This window comes from Tenrec ecaudatus, chromosome 10 (genome assembly GCF_050624435.1).
Source record: "Tenrec ecaudatus isolate mTenEca1 chromosome 10, mTenEca1.hap1, whole genome shotgun sequence".
Lineage (NCBI taxonomy): Eukaryota > Metazoa > Chordata > Mammalia > Afrosoricida > Tenrecidae > Tenrec > Tenrec ecaudatus.
Window position 1 is genome coordinate 21,044,514 of NC_134539.1, and position 8,878 is coordinate 21,053,391.

At 44.7% G+C, this 8,878-nt stretch overlaps 1 long non-coding RNA gene across 1 annotated transcript in view; it reads right to left on the reverse strand.

Annotated features, from left to right (window-relative positions):
• The window catches only part of LOC142458951 (uncharacterized), a 42,233-nt gene extending 34,057 nt beyond the window's left edge, over positions 1-8,176 (reverse strand). Inside the window, exon 1 of the long non-coding RNA XR_012786430.1 lies at positions 7,589-8,176. This is a non-coding gene — a long non-coding RNA (uncharacterized LOC142458951). The remainder of the gene's footprint in view (positions 1-7,588) is intronic.
• Positions 8,177-8,878: the final 702 nt, after the last annotated feature.

The following is an 8,878-nucleotide window of genomic DNA, read 5'->3' on the forward strand; positions in this document are numbered from 1 at the left end:
TTGGAAACTGACAGGCTGTTTCACCTGTCCTGCAGGATCACCGTGAGTCAAGATGGACTCGCTGGCAGTGATTTGGGTTTTGGATAGACACTGGGGGGCAGTTCTACTCTGTCTAAAGAGTCAGAATGATTCAATAACAGCAGGTGGAGTTTTTGGTTGTTTGTTTTATAGTAATTACTAGCAATGGGAATAGAAAAGGGTGAGGTGAGCTCGAGGTTTGATTCTCAGCAAAACTGCTCACTTGCGTGATTTGACCCTTATGGTCAATAGCCCACTTTCCTCCTCTGTAAAATAAGAGCAACTATGGTACCCAGACAGTACAACTATTGTGAAGATTATTGGAGGTTATGAAGGGACTTCACAAGTTGGTGGTAAAATCCCAGTATCTCTCAATTCCATGATTCCATGAGTTTTTTGAAGGCTCTTAGTACATATGAAGCATGTGGAACAAAGACGTGGTACACAGAATATGATTAATAGATGGAGTAAATCTGCTACTATTATTATTGTCCTGGTACTTAGAACAGCTAGATGTCTACTTTAAAAAACTGGCTTTAAATGGGACAGTTTTGGGTTAGCTAGTTAAAATTTGGATACAAGTTCTGAAATAAATATTTTAGTATTTCTTTTTTTGCTCATAAACCTCTCTAACACAGAGTCACTTGCCTATCAGTTGGGTACCTGTAGCCATCTTATCATTTCTACTTTATTAAAATTTTCCCCTAAATCCATCCATATCTATTATGAATATAATAAACACCACCATCAGAAGATTCACTTTTTAAAAATAACAAATCTTTTTGTGCACTTTGAAAAAATGATTATTATTTTTAAAAATAATTTTATTGGGGGCTCATACAACTCTTATCACAATCCATATGTGCATCCATTGTGTCAAGCACATCTGTACATTTGTGGCCATCATCATTCTCAAAACATTTGCTTTCTACTTGAGCCCTTGGTATCAGTTCCTCATTTTTCTACCCCCTCCCTACTCCCCCATGAATCCTTGATACTTTATAAATTATTATTATTTTGTCATGTCTCACACTATCCGACGTAAATGATTCTGAACTGAGCTTTAATTCGCTTTCTATTTTCTTTGGTCTCTTTATGACAATGTGTTCAGTAAAAAATAAATAAGAGCATTAACTCATGACTAAACCAATTTATTGTAAACAGACTAGATCTCTAAAATGTTTTGATCATCTTCACCATCACTTATAACTTACTACTGTCAGTTATCCAGAATTGGAAAACCTCTAGGCACCAAGGATCGTTCATCAGGAAGGTAGTCCTCTTGGCTGGTCGTTTAGCCTTAATACTCTGATGTATACTATAGCTTTCCCCATTATTCTCCCTCTGTCAAAATTTTTTTTCCAGTCACTTATGATCAAAAAACCACCACACATCACTAAAAGAGGAGAGTCTGGCTAATTCGATTTAATGTTTAATAAGATTTATGATGTCTCATTACATTTCCCTCATTCATAACTAGAAATTTGGTTCCAGATGCTAAAAGGCTTTAATAAAATTCCAATTGCTCAATTATTAGAATTGATTGGAATGCTTCTTACCCTATAAGTCTAGGTATTAAACTGTAATTGTTTGACTATGAATTATAATCAAACTACTTTTTTTACAACCAATTATTTTGCAAATATATATTCATTAAGAAGTGAATTGATGCTATCTACTTCATTTATTTTTCTATCACTCTAATCCCAATTCCAAAATCAAAAGCAAGTAATCACTGCACACACAAGAACCCCATAAAACCCAAACTCATTTCAGTTCAGCAGACACTGACTCTCAGTGATGCTGTATGATAGCTCGATAGGGCTTCCCAGGCTGTAAGCCTTTTACAGAAGCAGACGGCTGCATCCATCTCCCTGGTTTGGTTAGTAGCTGAATGCTTTAACCACGGGACCACCAGGGATTCTTCAATAATGACACGACCTAAAATGTTATCATTACAATGGCAAGCATTCGATCCTGTTATAACACTATTAAAGTCAAGCTCCAGGTTGGGTTTTGCTTGCCTGTTGTGTTGTACTTTTTTTTTTTTTTAATGAATCTAGTTTTGTGCTGACCCATAATAAAAGGAACTTGGTTTTGAGTCATGACATGCAATAAGGAAAAAGGAGTTCTGGTGACAATATTACCAGCTGGCTGCTGAGAAAAAGTCCTGTTCTTATTGCTTTCATCGACTGTTTTTTATGGGAAAAGACTTAAGAAACTTAAAAACATTTTTTCCTTTCACGAAGGAAAAATATTACCCAAACGCTACTTATGGTATCATTCAATAACGATGTTATGACTTGAATTTCCACCTCAGCATATACTGTAATTAAGAAAGGAAAACTCTCAGGGAATGTTACTTAGTGAGATTTTATCAGCTTGACTTTTGAGAGAGAATTTCTTTGCTTTCACCCAGCCTTTAGACTCCAGAATGCACCTTCCCCACAAAGCAGAATCCCAAAGACTGCGACTAAGCAGTACACACCACACTGAGAGCAGTTAAACACGCAGACATGATCAGCTTCTGATTCAGGGTTTTCTGACCCGCTTTCTGCACCTCAATGCTCCACCTACCCATTCACTCCCGCAGCCTCCACCAGCCTGAGATTTGTCAGCCATGAACTTAATGCTTCCGGTGTTATAAGCCCGTGGTTTTAGCCAGTTTTTTCCTGCTCCTCTTCTCGGACAGCTGGTTACTTCTGTGCAAAGAACTTGGATTTCAAATACAGGGATGAAAATCTACCAGAGAATTGGCTCAAAAAAAGTGAAAGCATTTTTATGTCACCAGTAAAAGCTACGCCATCTCGGTCCTTTCACATTTCCCATTTGGACTTTTCACCTCTTTCCAGTTAGAGAAGCTTCAGGAAGTTGGGAAAACCCGACAGAGAACGACAATGCCACGTATAAAAGGATTCAAAATAAGTGAGAAACCGAGATGCATTCTTGAGCTATGGTTTTCTACAGGCTCCCCGCCCGGGAGGGCGTCTAATCAAATCATATTCTGTTTTTGTTTTATTCAATTAGGTTGAAAGCAGTTTGAAAAAGGCTACTGCCTAGACACAAACGGCACTAATTTCCCCATTTGAGTTGAAGTCTTTTAACTTCGGCTGTTGTGCCCCTGGCTCGGAAGCGGAGCGGAATTAGACGAGACGAAAGATCCCGTGGGTTTGGTTTTTTTGTGGATCATGAAGTCGGCTCTGCAAATGGCCAAGGCAACTAATTCCTCACTCACTAGGATCAGTGTGAAGGGGGATTTGCTTTCCAGAAAGTTCTCTGGCTCAGAATTCTTGGGCACGCAGGCTTCCGAGGCAGAACTGTGACCAACCGTGCAGGCTGTTGTATTATCTCCTCCCCAGGCTTTCCTCCCTCAGTACCAAATCCTCTGTCAGCCGTACAACAAGCGCAGCAATGGAAACTGGGCCACAAGCGACTCAGCATAAATGGCCCTCGGGCCAATAAAAAGTGCATCCCCACACTCCTGTTGGAAGCATAATTTGCAATTAACACAGCCATTCTTTATTTGTTTTCTCATAAATACAGCCATTCTTTTTTTATTATTGTTGAATCATTTTATTGGGGGCTCGTATAATTCTTATCACAGTCCTCACTTACATCCATTGCGTTAAGTACTTTTGTACATTTGTTTCCCTCATCATCCTCAAAACATTCGCTTTATACTTGAGCCCTTGGTAACAGCTCCTCATTTCCCCCCTCCCTCCCTGCTCTCCCCTTCTTCATGAACCCTTGATCATTTATAAATTATTATTATGTCATATCTTGCACCATCCCATGTCCCCCCTTCACCCGCTTCACTGCTGTCCGTCCCCCAGAGAGGAGGTTATATGTAGATCCTTGTGATCTCTTCCCCCTATGTACCCCTCCTTCCTCCACCCTCCCAGTATCGCCATTCTCACCACTGGTCCTGAGGGGTTCATCTGTCCTGGATTCCCTGTGTCTCCAGTTCCTATCTGTGTCAGTGCACATCCTCCTGTCCAGTTGGATTTAATACAGCCATTCTTATTTAACCCAAAAGGACAGTGGGTTTTTGTGATTTTTTAGGGGGGGCTTGGGGAACGAACCTCAAAAGTAGTATTTTCTGAACATGGAAGTTGCTGATTTAAATTTTATAACACACTTATTTAATTTATAAACTGGCCTGGAATATTGAATGGCGTTGGGAGCTGGTATTGAGGCAATGCAGAGCAAGTTCCACATTTAATCGAGTCGTAATTAAGGATTTATTTTTCTTGTACCAGCAGGATTTCATACACCCAACAGCTACATTAAAAAAAATTTGGAACCCCCAATTAAAAAAAATAAAAACCTAAACCCAAAATCAACCCCACCACGGCTGTGGAGTCTATTCTAATTCAAAGCACCCCTGTAGGACAACCGTGTAGAGTTATCCCGCAGTTTGCAAGGCTGTAAATCTGAAGGAAGCCGACTGCTACATGTTTCACCAGCAGGACAGCTGGTGGGTTCCAACTGCCAATAGGAGCACTTTAACTACTGCACCACCAGAGCCTGCCAGCAACGACACACAGGATAAAAAAGTCACCTACAGGCTAAAGTAAAACGTACTAGGGGAATCTGGTACATGTGGACAGAGAAGGTTCATCTCAAGCCTTTCCATCCCCTCTCTGCTTCGAAGACAACACCAAAATGCTTGGATTTTTACAAATTTCCTTCATTTCACTGTCCCACTTGAATCTTGACAATTTTCTGTATCCCTTCCTTCAGAAGATGTGGAGAACTGCATCCCCACCCCCACCCCAAGTGTCCACTAGCGAAGCAAGCACATCACAACGCTCTTATTGCGCCAGAGAAGTGACTGATTTACTTTCTGAATACTTCTGCAGTTTTTGAAAGTGGGCATAGTTAAAACAGCCTTGGGAAAAGTAATTTTACAATACACAGATTGAGTTTCATCTTTTTTTATTTTTAGGAATAAGTTACTCTAGATTCAACAAAAGTGCCCCCCCTCCACCCGTTTCAAGAGAAATGAAAGTTTCCTGGTCCTATAAAATATTTTTAAATTATTGGCAGATTACTCTTAAGGAATTAGTCTTTTAAATATTTCAAGGAGCCGTCTTAAAATATGATGATCAATTATCTATGAATTCAGATCACTGAAGGGAAAACAAAACTATTAAAAATAATATTCTCTAAATTGAAACCCACTAGCAGCTATGAGAGAAAGATGTGACAGGTGAGGCAGTAAAGATTTACAGCCCTTACCTGTAAAGGTATACCTCAGTGGGCTGTTCTACTGTGTCCTGTAGAGTCACTAAGAGTCAGGATCAACTTCAGGGCAATTGGGTTGCTGAGATTTAAGAATGATACCATTTTATGTATTCTAAAGGCCTTTCCCCCCTCTTTTTGCCCCTAAAATAGGGCAGAGGTTGCATCTACTACCTTTTGATAGTTTACTTTTGTTAATAAATCCCACCATATACACATGCTAAAACTACAGCAGTCCACGGAGGGGTGGGGTATAACAAACCAACAATGTAATTATAGCTACTCCTTGAGGAAACCTCACAAAACTATTACTGGGGGAAAATTTTGTTAAAGTAAATTAATTAAAATAATTTTAATGATCCCAAATAGCTACCAACCAACTTTAACTGTAACTTTAATTCTAAGCAATTTAAAAAATTTTTAACCTGAGAAAGATGTTTCACGTACTCCAACGCTATTCACTTGAGTTGAGATCTATAAATGTGCTTTCTCTTTACAACGCTGACAATAAAATGCACAGCCTTGTGCTACCTTTTTTCTTTTCTTCAAACATTCTTAAGGTTTTTGGAAAGCTAGTCTTCATTTTCCTTTCCACTTGTACTTTATAAAAACACACTGCAGCATAAAGCAACATGCCTTTTAACCACCTATATAAAAGTTCCTTTTAGTCACCTTATAAAATTTTTCATCACCTTTTAAATCACCTATATAAAATTTCCAAAGGAGTCAACAGTCCATGCGATTAATCAAGAACTTCATCTTTGATACACAAATTTGATATACTAATTTAATAGATTTTACAAAGTGGTACAACTTCACCCAGAAGAGAACTGTGTAGGTTTTTTCAGGGAGTGTGCTTATTATCTTCCACATTTATCTATCATGCAAGTACTATCAGAATGTACAATAAAGTCTTAATATAGTATAGATTTAAAAATATATCCGAGGCTGATAACTCTATAAAATCCAATTAATTCTACTAAAGAAAACACAAGTCACCATAATCTATTTGGGAACCCCTGAATTCAACTTCGGGTGTTTTTTAGACACTAAAATTAAGAAAGTTACCCAACTATTATGAAGCTCAGTGTTAAGAGGGAAAAGGGTGGAAAGGGGCGAGGGGGGGGCAACTACAGTTTTTGGTATGGATTTATCTACTCGACTGTTATGTTCACTTTTTTCTTTTTAAACAGTGAAAGCAAAAAGAAGGCGTTCACTTAGGACTAACCCCCCAAGACACTAGAAAATCACCCGTGTTCCACTTGAAAAATAACTAAGTCATTCCTTCCAACACAACACGTGACAACACAGAAACCTAGGCTTGGCTGTCATTTTAAAAACAATACTTACCACCTCGACCAAAATATAAAAATAAGCCAAATATAAAAAGGTAGTTAAGTTTTTGCCTATGAGAGAATTATAATGCAAAAGAATGTGTGTGTGTGTGGGGGGGGGCAGGATCTGTTTACTAAGCTCCTTTGGAGAAGGCAGAGTTTCAATAAAGGAAGCTGGGTGAAAGGCCCTATCCCAGAAACCAGGGGTGCCTGGGGGGTTGAGGGGTGTCGTCCGGGCTACAGTCTCAACCCCATTTCCGGGGTTTGGGTGGTGAGCTGCCATTCTCAAACCTCTCATCACGGTGGTGGGGGGCGGGGGTAGCCACCCAGCAAGGACCTAATTAAGGGTCCAGTGATGGCCACGAGGCTACTGCAAGGATTCTTTGACCTCCCCCCCACTCCACTCTTGAAAGCCGTGCGAAGTGAGTATTTCTAGGGCGGTTCACCGCAGCCGTGGTCTCGCACTACGGTCGGCGGCTCTTGTAGCTGAATTTTTGGGTAAGATGGGATTCTCCAGGGAATCATTTCCCCCAGCTGCACATGGCAGACACGAAATCTAGCCGTGTGTGCGTGTGTGCATTTGAAGCACACGACTAACTTCACTCTGAGAAGGAAGCAGAGTAAGTTTGAGAGTGACGGAATGTTTCCCTGGTAAAGGGGTTCCGATGGAGCCCCGATTCCCGTCCCCCCCACCCCCCGCACGTGTGCCCGCGGGCATACACTCCTCCAAGAGGGGCCAGGGGAAGAGAGTGGATGTGTGCGTCTGGAGACCCCACCAGGGTGCAGCGGGGAGAAAGCAGCGCGGCTTGGCGCGCAGCCCCAGTCCCCGAGCCCTGTGCTGGATGCGCGCGGCCGGCCGCAGCATCCTCGCCCGGGCGCCTGCGAGACCCGCCGGCCCCCGATCGGGACGCCCAGCCCCGGACGCCCTTCTCAACTCCCGCGGGCGCGCCCCGTTCCCCTCCGCTCGCGAGGCCAGCCCCCTTCCCGCTTACCTGCGCGTCCTGCTCCAAGGCTCCATGGATCGGCGAGCCTGGCCTCATCCAGACCCCCAGCCCGGCGGCTCCCCATCCGCGCATCCCGCAGACACGGCGGCCGGGGCCGTGCGCCTTTGTCCACGAGCGCCGGCCGAAAGCCCTGCGCGCGGGGGCCGCGCACCAACTTGTGCGCGGCCCGGAGCCGCTGGCGGAGCTGCGCCCGGGAGGTCGGCGGCCACCGTCTCGGGGCCTTGGAGGGCCGAACTGGAGTGGACCTGCCGCCCCACGGCCCCTCCACACCTGCCGCGGCTCCTCCCTGGCTCCTCCCCTCGGCCGGCCCCCCCTAAGGAGGAGGGCGCTGGGAGAGGCGCCCCGCGGAGAGAGGGCCGCGCCGCAGCCTCGGGCCTCGGGCCAGGGCGGGACGGACCCTCCACTGGAGAGCTGGCTAGGGCCCGGGCAGGCGCAGCCTCTGCAGTCAGGGCGGCCCGTTGAGTGGGAGCGCCTAACCGGCGAGGTACAGCGAGGCCGAGGGCCCCGGGCGCCCACCTGCCCTTGCCGGCGTGCGCTCGGACCCAAACTGCGCGCGCGGAACAGCGGAGGTGCCCGAAGTCCTGCACCTGGAGGGGCCCTGTCCCTATGCAGCTGCCCCTGCGGCTCCGCGGTGGAATTTGCATTCCGACTCGGGGGCGGGGCGGGTGGGGGCTGTCCCTTCCTCCGGAGTGCCCTCCCCAGTCTCCTTAACCCTGGCTGGCTTCGAGGCCTGCTGCCGATGACATCTCCGCCAGGAAGTTTTCTCAGGTGTTCTCCGCCCGCTCCCGGATCTGAGTTTGCCCCCTTTTGTGCCGGGAGATCGCTCTGAAAGCCAGAGCTTTGGAAAGTGTGCTGGTAAATCTCTAGCCACGCTAGTTTTCCTCCCTGTGCATTCGGTGGATTCCTATTCAGTAGGATAGTATACAAAGAGATTTATGCTTTTGTAATACTTTCCACTTCGGTTTAGATTCCTTGACGGCAGAGACAAAAGATATTGCGCATCTCTGGAGGCCGTGGTGGGGTGGGTGGACTAGGTGACCTGGCCGGAGATTCAGGCTGGCTTACGTACGAACGCAGCAATATCCTGGGATGGCGTCTTGTAGGCGGTGAGGGGAAAGAAGAGTGTGCCTCTGGGTGTGAAGATAATTACATTTTGGCGAAGGTCGTCTCTAATTCTCACAGAGGAAAACTTCGTAAGTGAGGCCGGAGAGGGGAGGCAATGCTCATATTTCACTCATGGAGGAATAGGAAAAAATCACCGATTCCACCCAAATGAAA